The sequence below is a fragment of the Medicago sativa genome, chromosome 6 (assembly GCF_051527215.1).
Source record: "Medicago sativa cultivar Bolivia chromosome 6, Bolivia_mono, whole genome shotgun sequence".
NCBI classification, from domain to species: Eukaryota; Viridiplantae; Streptophyta; class Magnoliopsida; order Fabales; family Fabaceae; genus Medicago; species Medicago sativa.
The window spans coordinates 85,415,708-85,428,920 of record NC_140754.1 but is presented as its reverse complement, the minus strand read 5'-3'; positions in this window follow the sequence as shown (position 1 = coordinate 85,428,920).

Genomic DNA, 13,213 nt, shown 5'->3' with positions numbered 1-13,213 from the left:
GAAAATCCGAGTAACTTCAAACTCGATTGTCCCTAAATGTTAAAAATGTTCTCTAGTACCTTTGCATTGATTGTATTTCCACAAGGTGAATGATTGAAGGGTTGAATTTTGTGCTTTAACTTCTGTAGGAATGCCTAACTCAAATTTTGTGTAGCCTACTTATCCAAATATATCCCACCTTTCACCTAAGCCCCGTTATAACCCTAAAGACCTCAAAAGTGTGTAATGATATTGACTTTGATTGATGTTTAGAAACTTTTCAAGTGTATGGTAATATGTAGACCTGCATGTCGACTGGTAGAACCCTGTTTCAATTTGATGCGAGGAGTTGTGAATTGGTGGATGCGAACAAGTCAAACTAGCTCATCTTTAGCTAGAAGGAGAATGAACTTTTTGGTACTATCGTTTTGTCAGGTAACTGTTATTTTACTGTCGTTTGTCACTGTTGCAAGCAAATTCCTTGAGGACAAGGAATGGTTTAAGTTTGGGGTTGTGATGACATGCTGTCATTACGTAATTTTTAGGACTTATGGTGACATTTTGATAGAGTTCTCATGCAATTTATACTGTTCTGGAGTGCAAAAAAGCTCAAATATTGAAGTCTGTTCGAAGGAAATCGCGCCACGCCAATTTCAAGCCGTGCTGCAATTTTTGAAGCAAAATTACATCCTCCCTGTTTGAGGGAAATCGCGGCACGCCTATATACATGGCGCGGCGTGATTTTGATGGGTCAGGCCCATGACTTCTATAAATACTGCACTAATCCTGAAGAATGGGGGTTACGATTTTGGAGAGCAAAGTGCGATTTTGAGACATCGGAGACGGCTAGAAGGGCGATTTCTTCAACCTTTTACCAATTCATGTATGTTTTAATTATTTCATTGATTATGCTATTTGTAAACTCGATTATGAGTAGCTAAATCTCTTAGAGATTAGATCCGAGATGAATCTTTGTAACCCTAATTGACACATGTTGCTGTGAAACTCTATTTTGTTTATGAATTCAATTCTAGTTTATTCAATTCAATTGTTCTTAATGCTTTTTATATCTTGATCACATATAACTTGATTTTGTGAGAACGAACGACCACTGACCATGGATTTCGACTTAGACCTAATTGAATTGTTCTAATAAACAGGGTTAGTCTAGGAATAGATAATCGTTTGTTAGTGATAATAGGTTAACGTTCGGTAAAACCTTCAAGAATTATTAGACCACCTAAGGAATTAGGGGCTGTAGTTTAAGAAGAGGGTCCTAACTCAAGGGATTGATTAGGGCTATTTTGTTAATCATCGTAAATTAGAAGAGGATTCATAACAAATAGGTGCAGTAGACCAATTAGGGGAACTTAGAGGATTCGACGGATCTGATCTCATCTCTCTCCATATTTTCTTAATCAAATCTTTATTTTCTGTTACTTGATTTAATTAAAATCAAACCAAATCTACTGCCTAGTGGCAAAACAAAATAAATTTTATACATCCTATTTTTATAACGCAATTGAATTATTGAAGTTAAAAACAGTCCTCGTAAGATCGATATTTTTACTACTTCGATAGTATTTGGTGCACTTGCCAAACGTTTATCAGGGTTTGTAAAATTTTGCATGGTGCATTGATTACGGTTAAGGGTCTAAAATGAATGGTTTATACATTTTAGATGGTTCCATAGTAATTGGTAATGCATCGGTAGCTAGTGTTGTACCTCATAATAATTCTGAATTGTGGCATTTGAGATTGGGGCATGTTAGTGAAAGAGGTTTAGTTGAACTAGCTAAACAAGGTTTGCTAGGAAAAGATAAATTGGACAAGCTAGAATTTTGTGAGCATTGCATACTAGGCAAGCAACATGGAGTGAAGTTTGGTAGTGGTATGCATCATTCTAGTAGACCTTTTGAGTATGTGCATTCGGACCTTTGGGGTCCTTCCAAGACTCTTACTCATGGAGGGAGTTCCTATTTTCTTTCCAACATTGATGATTATTCTAGGAGAGTGTGGGTCTTTGTTTTGAAAAACAAAAGTGACACCTTTGAGAAGTTTAAGGAATGGCACACTCTCATAGAAAATCAAATGGGAACTGTTATACCCTAATTTTGGACCTAAAAATACTTGTTCAATTCTTCCTTTCTTGCATCATAAGTCATTTGAACTGTCTCTGATCAATTGCATCTTTCTCTGCATTTTATTTCAATGTTATTTGTAAAATTCACATGTAAGGGTATTTTAGTCATTTCCTGCATTCAACTCATTTTAAGCCTTGAAAGTTGTTTGAGTCTTTTAAATTGGTTTGTATAAGTCCTTGTTTCAATCTCATGTCAAAATTCATTTCAAAAAGTATCAGTTGAGTCATTTTTTAGTCAGTTTAGCCCCTAGGGGCATTTTAGTCATTTCCCATGATAAAATCTCTTTCAATCTTTGAAAATTTGTTCGAGTCTTTTCAAATAGTGTGAATAAGTCTTCATTTCAATTCTATGTCAGAATCCATTTCAAAAATTGCATTTGAAGTCATTTTTTGAGTCAGTTTTGCCCCTAGGGGCATTTTAGTCTTTTCAAGTGTCAAAACCCTGTTTAAATCCTAAAAGTTGTCTCTGAGTCTGTTAATTTTGCTTGGATAAGTCTTTGCTTCATTTTCCTGTTAAAAATCCATTTTAAATTTGCATCCGAGTCATTTTTAGTCGTTTTTAGTCCCTAGGGGCATTTTGGTCATTTCACATAAAATCTCTTATTCGCTTCGTTGTTTTTAATCGTCTCGCTTTACGTTAATTTTCAATTTACTTTTTCAATTCAATTTTAGTTTTAATTTTCATTTTGGTCCTTGTACTTTTGTTATTTGCATTTTAATCCCTTTTAAGTCAAAGTCAAAGTTTGTTACAAGTCAAGTGCCACGTGGCATCACATCATTGGTCCAAGCTTACCACATCACCTATAAATAGGTCAAAGTTGGTCAAGGTTCATTCAACAATTAAATCATTTTCACAAAAACTCCACAAAAAAAAATCACAAAATTCATAATTTATTTTCCCTCTCTTCTAACAACCTTCTCTCTCCTCTAACTAACTTCCACCATAACCAAAAGCTTCAACAACCTCCATAACCACCTTCAACCACCACCTTCAACCTTCGAAACCACCATAATCACCACAAAACCACCACTACATTCATCACCAATTCACAAAACTCATTAATTTCGAACCAAAATCAAAATTCCAATAAGCGGTGTTCATGCAAATTCGTCCAAACCGATCTCAATTTTTCCAATCCGCATCCATCCAAATCACCGATTCTCAAAACTCAGTCAACAACAATGGTATCAACACGAAGCTGTTTCCATCTCTAGCCTCAATCGACATCATCATCTAGTTTTACAACAATTGCATCGACCTCAAGGAATTACGGAAACGGATCGAGCAAAACGCAAAGGAAAGGAAACGGATGAAATCAATAACAACAGCAGCAAGCTGACTCAACTTTCGACACGACGGACAAACTCAAATCCGAGATCGCGTAGAGGCTCAAAGAAAGGAGAATCCAGAACTGAGTTCGAAAAAGAGAGCAACAAGTGGGGATCTGTTTCGATCTTGAGAAGAGAAGAGGTAATTTCGTTTTTTCCTTTCCTTTTTGTATTTAATCTCCGATCTAGTACGTATATGATGTGCTTTGAAAATTCTGAAACCGGATTCACGTTCTATGCGAAAAAACGATATCCAAGCATGTGTTTATTTTTGAAAATGGTGGAGGTTTGGATTCCGACGCGGCGGCGCCACCACCGGCCACCGCGTCGGAAATGCTTGGTTCGCCGGAGAAGAAGCCTCATGTGCGTTGCTTTTTTTTAACAGAGAGAGAAATGAGCATTTTTGTGTGGCACTAGTTACAAAAGCGGCTGATCCTTGTTTTTATACAAGATCCATTTCCTTTAACCCATACCCATGGATCCTGACCCAGTCCCCAGTCCAAACCGACCCAGCCTATTGCTGGATTTGCTAGGCCCAACTGCTTGATCTGTTTGCTTGCTGAATGTTTTCTGTTCTGCTATTCAAACCCCTGCATCGCTTGCTGCACCCCCGTTGCCTCAAAAAGCTCTTTAAAAATTCCATAAAAATTCATAGTTCTTTCTTGTTAATTTTGTGGTGTTTTTATAATAATCTTGTACCAAAAAACTTAGAATAAAAATAATGTGTTAGTTTCTTGCGTTAATTTTGAAGTTTTATGTTAAAAATTGTGGAAATTGTTTGATTTCAATCCCCATGCTTGATATGTGTTTGTGACCCATAATGTGCGACTTTGTGATATCTTTTACTGTTTAAATGCGTATGCTGCTGCCTGTGAATATTTTTGCGCCATATTACTCGTTTTATAAGTTTTGTGTGTGTATAAATAATGTGGAATAAGCTTAACTTTTGTCCTAAATGCTTGGCATGTTACATTCCTTTAAATCCCCCTTGAGAAAACTGATTTGACACTCTTTAGAATATGAGGATTATAGGTCTTGTTCAAGCCTTGCATTGTCGATGAATCTTTAGGCCTATTTTGCACTATTTTTGCCATGTTTTGTAGTATTTTTCTTGCTTTTGTTAGAGTAATCTTTACTTGTTTTTACTTCTTGATATTGTCATGTCCCACTAACCCTTTTGTTTCATGTTTCTTAAGCACCCTATCCTCCATTTCCCCTTTATTTCTTGCACTTTAATTTTCATGCAAAGTTAGAATGTAAAGCTTAGGAAGTTTTGTAATATTTTTCTTTTATGCTTTTAATTTCTTGGCAAAGAGGCCATAGAATGTATCTAGGGTATGATGTAAAGGACAATGGACTCTAATAATGTACACCGACACAAGCACCGACACATGCACACACATCACTATAATATAGCTAGAATATGCATGTTTAGATGTATGTTTAGGATTGTATGTTTAGATGAATGCCTAGGACTTATACTTAGAAAAAACCAATTTTCCAAACAAATGTGAACAACTTCACTCAAATCTTTTCCAAATAAACCTTGGGATCCAACATCCCATTGAATTTTCCTTTTATTTTCTTAATCAAAAATCCAATGAAAATAATCATACTTTGACCTCTTTTGCAAATGACTAATTCAACCTCACAATTTTCCAATCTCATGCCCTTGAGGCCTCTTTCTATTCTTCAAACTCCATTTTCAAACTTAAAATCAACCAACAAAAACAAAAACATTTTTGAGAGAGAACTACGGTGGATTTGATCCCTTAAACGGGTACGTAGGCAAGGAATCAAAATTCCTTCAATTCAAATAAAATAAAAATTCAAACACATTCTTCTTCCTCCAATTCTTGACTTAGAAAACTCTTAGGCTTAACATCACTTTTCAAAATAGCATTTAAAAATAAAGCGCGCGCGTAGAAATTAAAGACGGTTCCTATAGGTTACTATAGTCGTTATGGGTGCCTAACACCTTCCCGTAGCGAAAACAACTCTCGGACCTCGATTCTCAAGGGTTTTGCTTACTTTTTCCCTTCCCAAGAAAAAATAAGATATCACCGGTTTAAAAGGTTCAAACGTAATCAATGTTTGACACCCGAAAAACCAAGATAAAACAGGAACTAAACTAAAAGGTTTGAGAACTGACAATGGCCTGGAGTTTGTTTCAGAGCAATTTAATGAGTTTTGCAGGTTGAAAGGAATCAAGAGGCATAGAACCGTACCAAGAACACCACAACAAAATGGTCTTGCTGAACGGATGAATAGGACCCTTTTGGAGCGGGTGAGGTGTATGCTTCTAGGAGCTGGGTTACCTAAGAGTTTCTGGGGTGAAGCAGTGACAACTGCTGCTTATTTGATCAATAGATGTCCATCAACGGGAATAGACTTCAAGACACCTATGGAAGTATGGAGTGGGAAACCGGCAGATTACTCCTCTTTGAAGGTTTTCAGAGCTTTGGCATATGCGCATTTCAAGCAAGACAAGCTTGAGCCTAGAGCTTTGAAATGTGTCTTCATTGGTTATCCGGAAGGTGTGAAGGGTTACAAGTTGTGGAAATTGGACTCTAGTGGAGGATCAAAAGTCTTGATTAGTAGGGATGTTACCTTTGATGAGACCCGTATGGGGATGAAGTGTAAAGACCTAGAGACTTTAGAACCGGAAACAATGGTGGAGGAAACTCAGTTTGAGGTGGAGCTTCCAAATGAAGAGAAAGATGATGTGGAAGATGAAGCTTCAACATCGGATACAAGTGGAACTCAACCGGCAGTGGATCCCGATTATCTTTTGGCTAGAGATAGAGAAAGGAGGACCATTACGGCACCTAGAAGATATGGTTATGCGGACTTGGTGTGTTTTGCTCTAAATGCGGCTGAAGATGTGCAAGACTCGGAGCCTAGAAACTTCAAGGAGGCATTTGAGAGCAAAGAAAGCAAGTATTGGTTGAAGGCGGTTGTAACGCCCCGTTTTCCGGACTTAAAAAATTTCATAAAAATTATCAGAGTTTATCAACATAACGGAGCATCACATACATCAATACATCATTTAACAACAAAAATAATAATAGGAAATACTATTTATTTAAGCAACCTGTCTTTATAAAATTCAATAATCAAATGCAGCGGAAATTTAGTTCGCAACGTCACATAAAATCTTTGGCATAAAAGGCCACAACTTAACATCTCAAATAGTCTTCATAAAATGTTCAACATTTATTAAATAAAATACGTAACAAGGAAAACAAGCATCAGACAATCCCCATCCCGTTACGTATCAGAGCATCCTAGACGACACGATGTGAGGAGTCTACTCACGAACACAGCTAGTCTTTATTACCTGCACATTACCCACGGTCGAGGCAACATATACGCTGAAGGGGTGAGATTTCACATTCATTAAAAACAAATAATAATTCATAAAAGATAACCAACAACATATATCTAACTTAATATCATCATTTAATCATCATTTAACAAGGTTAAGTAACCAACAACTTCATAGTTATTCAAAGGTAGCATATTCGTCTTAATTCACTTCATTTACATCATTATAATTATTGTGACAGCAACAACAGCAACAAGGCAGCAACATCATCACAACATTCATCATTTATTATAATTTATGATGACTCTACAATGCAACAACAACATCAACAACAACTTAGACAACATCAACATGCATGCGGTACCACCAGGGCATTAAGCCCCCATCGCTAAGGTCATATTTGGACCGTCGGGCATTAAGCCCCCATCGCTAAGGTCATAAGAACCTGTCAGGCATTAAGCCCCCATCGTCGACTATGCAACAACTCGACTCTAAATGCAACAATCTTCATTTTTAATGTTAAATCAATTAACAAATAATTCACAAAAAACTCATTACATCAAACCAGCATCACTGGAACATCATAATTAGCAGCATCATCACTAATATAAACATCAGAAGCTAATTCATCAAAGATACGGGCGAAAAGACACAATTTCGCACAACATCAGGTATGTACGGCACTAACTCGCAGTGGCGAGCTAAACAACTCGCAATGGCGAGCTCAACGGGGAAGCTCGCAGTTGCGTACAACATTGCTCGCAGTTGCGAGCTAAGGGGTTACTCGCAGTTGCGAGTAAGATCACTCGCAGCTGCGAGCGATGACAGAACAGGGTTCTGTCGCAGCTCTCATCTCTCATCTCAGCACACGAATTCTCACTTCCCAGCCCTCTAATTCATCACCAATCAACATCTAAACGTGTTCTATGACTAATTAACATCTGTCTACATCAAACTACATCAAAATTCACTTAATTCTTCCACTTTTAATAATTTTTGACCTAATCCCAATCCCTTAAACCTACAACAATTGATCACTTCTATGAATCAAAACTTATTAATAATGAGAGTTAGTCCCACCCTTACCTTAGATTATGTTTCTGAAATCCAACAGCCGCGTTCTTCGTTCTTTAGGGTTCTCTCTGACTTCTCCTCTTCCTCTCTTCTTTTCTCTGTTGTACGCGTTCTAATTTTCTCTCCCAATTACAGACTTTTATTCTTTCCCTAATTGCTCTTCTTACCACAACTTACTCTTTCCCCTAATAATTTAATTATTTCTACTAATAACAATATTTCTCCCCCACTTAAGAAAATACTTATATTAATAACATATCTTCTACCAATATATATTTATATAATAATTCACATAATATTCTAATAAAAAGCCATAAATCACTTAAATATTAATTATGAAAAAGTGGGCGTTACAACTCTCCCCCACTTAGAATATTTACGTCCTCGTAAACGTACCTTGTTCAAACAACTCCGGGTAAGATTCCCGCATCTTACTCTCCAATTCCCAAGTCAAACTTTCACCAGCTGCTCCTTCCCAAATGACCCTCACAAGAGGTATCTCCTTGCCTCTAAGCCTCTTCACTTCTCGATCCTCTATTCTCACTGGTAGGGTCTCGATTGTAAGGTTATCCCTTACCTGCACATCATCTCTTGCAATCACAAGGGATGGATCCGGCACATACTTCCGAAGTTGCGATACATGAAACACATCATGCAAGTTCGAAAGATGTGGTGGCAAACCCACTCTATAAGCAACCGTTCCGACCCTTTCTGAAATCTGATACGGACCAATAAACCTCGGAGTCAACTTCTTTGACTTCAATGCTCGTCCAACACCCGTCACCGGAGTGACTCTCAAAAACACATGGTATCCTTCTTGAAACTCAAGATCCTTCCTGCGCTTATCATGATAACTTTTCTGTCTATCCTGTGACTCTTTCATCTTTTCTCTAATTAACTTCACCTTCTCGGTAGTCTGTTGGACAATCTCTGGTCCCAATACCACACTCTGACCGGATTCAAACCAACACAACGGAGTTCTGCATCTCCGACCATACAATGCTTCGAAGGGTGCCATTCCAATACTAGCATGGTAACTGTTGTTGTACGTGAACTCTATCAGAGGTAGATAACTATCCCAAGTTCCACCTTGCTCAAGCACACAAACTCTCAATAAATCTTCCAGCGACTGAATTGTCCTTTCCGATTGTCCATCCGTCTGCGGGTGGTACGCTGAACTTAACTTCAAATTAGTGCCCAAGGCCTCATGCAAACTCTTCCAGAACCTCGATGTAAACCTCGGATCTCTATCCGACACAATGCTTGATGGGACACCATGTAGCTTCACAACATCTCTAACATAAATCTCTGCTAACTGGGGCACAGGAAAAGTAATATTAATCGGAATGAAATGAGCCGACTTCGTCAATCTATCTACGATCACCCAAATTGCATCATTCCCTTTGTTAGTATTCGGCAAACTCGTCACAAAATCCATGGATATACTATCCCATTTCCATTCCGGAATCTCTAGCGGTGTCAGTAACCCAGCAGGCTTCTGATGCTCAACTTTCGACTTCTGACAAGTCAAACATGCATACACAAATTGTGCCACGTCGCGCTTCAAACCTGACCACCAAAACATTTTCTTCAAATCTTGATACATTTTAACAGCTCCTGGATGAATACTCAAACTGCTTCTATGGCCTTCTTCAAGGATCATCTTCTTCATCTCATCATTATCAGGAATACAAATTCTTCCTCGAAACCTCAACACTCCTTGGTCATCAACCTTAAAGTCACTGTCTACAGCAGGATCGCTTGCAACCATTAAATCCACCAACTTCACATCTACTTTTTGCGCCTCTCTGATACTATCCAGAAATTCGTTGTTGATTTTTAACATCCCCAATTTCACACTCTTTGGCGACATTTTGCAAACCAAACTCAAGTCTCTAAACTGTTCTAGCAATTCCATCTCCTTAACCATCATTGCCGACAGGTGTAAAGTCTTCCTACTTAAGGCGTCTGCAACCACATTTGCTTTACCCGGATGATAATTCAAACTAAAGTCATAATCTTTCAATAATTCGAGCCACCTTCGCTGTCTCATATTCAATTCCTTCTGATCAAACAAATACTTCAAGCTCTTGTGATCACTAAACACTTCAAATCTCAAACCATACAAGTAATGTCTCCAAATCTTAAGTGCAAATACAACTGCAGCTAATTCAAGATCATGAGTAGGGTTGTTTCGTTCATGAGTTCTCAACTGTCTTGATGCATATGCAACCACCTTACCATCTTGCATAAGTACACCTCCTAAGCCCAACTTGGACGCATCACAATACACTACAAAAGGTTCATCAGGTTTCGGCAAGATCAAAATCGGAGCCGTCGTCAAGCGCTTCTTCAATTCATTAAAACTGTTCTCGCAATGAATATCCCACACAAAGGTTTTACCTTTACACGTCAACTGCGTTAACGGAAGTGCTAACTTAGAAAATCCTTCAATAAATCTTCGGTAGTAACCCGCTAAACCCAAAAAGCTTCTAATCTCTGTAACTGACTTCGGAGTCTCCCATTGTGATACTGCTTCAACTTTAGATGGATCAACTGCAATACCACTACCAGAAACAACATGGCCAAGAAAACTTACTTCCTTCAACCAGAACCCGCACTTAGACAATTTAGCATACAACTTCTTTTCTTTCAGCACTTGCAAGACAATCTTCAAATGCTCAGCATGTTCTTCCTCCGTTTTAGAATAAATCAGAATATCATCAATGAACACAACCACGAAGCGATCCAAAAATGCATGAAAAATGCGATTCATATACTCCATAAATACACCAAGTGCATTACTAACACCAAAAGGCATCACCTTATATTCATAATGTCCATATCGCGTCCTAAAAGCCGTCTTCTGCATATCTTCATCTCTTACTTTAATCTGGTGATAACCCGACCTCAAGTCAATCTTGCTGAACACACGTGCACCCACTAACTGATCCATCAAGTCATCAATTCTTGGAAGTGGATACCTATTCTTTATAGTTACTTTGTTCAACTGTCGATAGTCAATACACAACCTCATACTGCCATCTTTCTTCTTAACCAGCAACACTGGAGCTCCCCAAGGTGAAACACTTGGTCTAATAAACTTCTTGTCAAGTAGATCTTCTAACTGTTTCTTCAACTCAGCCAACTCAGAAGCTGACATACGGTAAGGTGTCATAGACACAGGCTTCGTTCCCGGAATAAGATCAATAGAAAATTCAACTTCTCTTTCCGGTGGCACATCAGGAATTTCATCAGGAAAAACTTCAGGGAAATCGCACACTACTTGTAACTTATCGATCACTGCTTGATTCTCCAAGGATAAGGATGCCATCAAAGAAAACATTAGGATTCCATCGCGTTCTAGCTGCTTCAGCTGCTTAGTAGACAAAAACTCCGCTCCACTTTCCTCTTCAGCAGAAGAGAAACGCACCGACTTACTAAAACAATTAATGAGAACATGGTTGTACTCTAACCAGTTCATACCAAGAATCAAATCCATTCCACTCAAAGGTAGACATACTAAATCAATCTCAAAATCACGATCAAACATAGACAGAGGACAACGTAAACAGACGAGGGAAGTGGTCACCGAACCCTTAGCTGGAGTTTCGACAACCATCTCTCCATTCATATCAGACATAGCAAGGCCCAACTTAGAAACACAATCAAAAGCAACAAAACAATGTGTAGCACCAGTATCAATAATAGCAACTAAAGAAGTGTCATTGATATAGCAAGTACCTATGATCAAACGATCCTCATTCTCAGTCTGAGTGCCAGTCAAAGCAAAAACCTTACCCCTGGCCGGGGCCTTCTTTGGTTCAGTACACTGAGCAGAAATATGTCCCTTCCCACCGCAATTGAAACAAATAGTGTCATCGTGCTTGCATTCTGCAACTGTATGCCCTTTGACACCACAACGGTAGCATCCTCTCACCTCAGTAGCACCACAAGCATTACTCATGTGACCTTTTTCTCCACACTTATAACAAACAATCCCAGCAGGAGTCTCATTCTTCTTAGGCCTTCTCTCATCATTCACTCTTTGCCTGCCCTTATCAGCTGGAGTACTATAAGGCTTCCCACGATTCTGTTGCTGCTTGCCCTTCCTCTCATTCATAATCTTATAATGAGCCTTCGAATCATCTTCATAGATTCCGCACCTGCTTACCAACGCAGAAAAGTCACGGATCTGTTGGTAACCAATGTCTCGCTTAATATCAGGACGCAAGCCATTCTCAAACTTGATACATTTAGAAAACTCAGCATTGTCTCCGGTATAGTGTGGATAGAACTGAGCCAGCTCCACACACTTGGCTGCATACTCTGTCACCGACATGTTTCCTTGCTTCAGCTCAAGGAACTCGATCTCTTTCCTTCCGCGAACAGCTTTAGGAAAATATCTGTTTAGGAACTCTTCCCTAAACACAGCCCAAGTAATAACCGCATCATTCTGCTCTAGGGTAGGTTGAGTGCTCACCCACCAGTCATCAGCTTCCTCGGCCAGCATGTGCGTACCAAAACGCACCTTCTGATCATCAGTACATTGCATAACCTTGAAAATTCTTTCAACCTCCTTGAGCCACGTCTGTGCTCCATCAGGGTCGTACCTCCCTTTGAAAGCAGGAGGATGATTCCTCAGAAAGGTCTCCAACATTCTCACATCAGCATTAACACCAGCACCAACATTTGGATGTTGTCCCATAGCTTGGGCTACAGCTTCCAAAGCAGCAGCAATCGCAACATCATTTCTTCCAGCCATTCTAGTCCTCTTGTAACAGATAAGGTTTGCAGCCTCCAGGTCTACTCTTCTTCACTGCACAACACACAAAGTTTAGAATAACATAATAATGGTATTCCAATTGCTAAAATGACACAACTTGACTCACTACTTGGCCGGACGGACCGACCTGCTCTGATACCAATTGTAACGCCCCGTTTTCCCGACTTAAAAAATTTCATAAAAATTATCTGAGTTTATCAACATAACGGAGCATCACATACATCAATACATCATTTAACAACAAAAATAATAATAGGAAATACTATTTATTTAAGCAATCTGTCTTTATAAAATTCAATAATCAAATGCAGCGGAAATTTAGTTCGCAACGTCACATAAAATCTTTGGCATAAAAGGCCACAACTTAACATCTCAAATAGTCTTCATAAAATGTTCAACATTTATTAAATAAAATACGTAACAAGGAAAACAAGCATCAGACAATCCCCATCCCGTTACGTATCAGAGCATCCTAGACGACACGATGTGAGGAGTCTACTCACGAACACAGCTAGTCTTTATTACCTGCACATTACCCACGGTCGAGGCAACATATACGCTGAAGGGGTGAGAT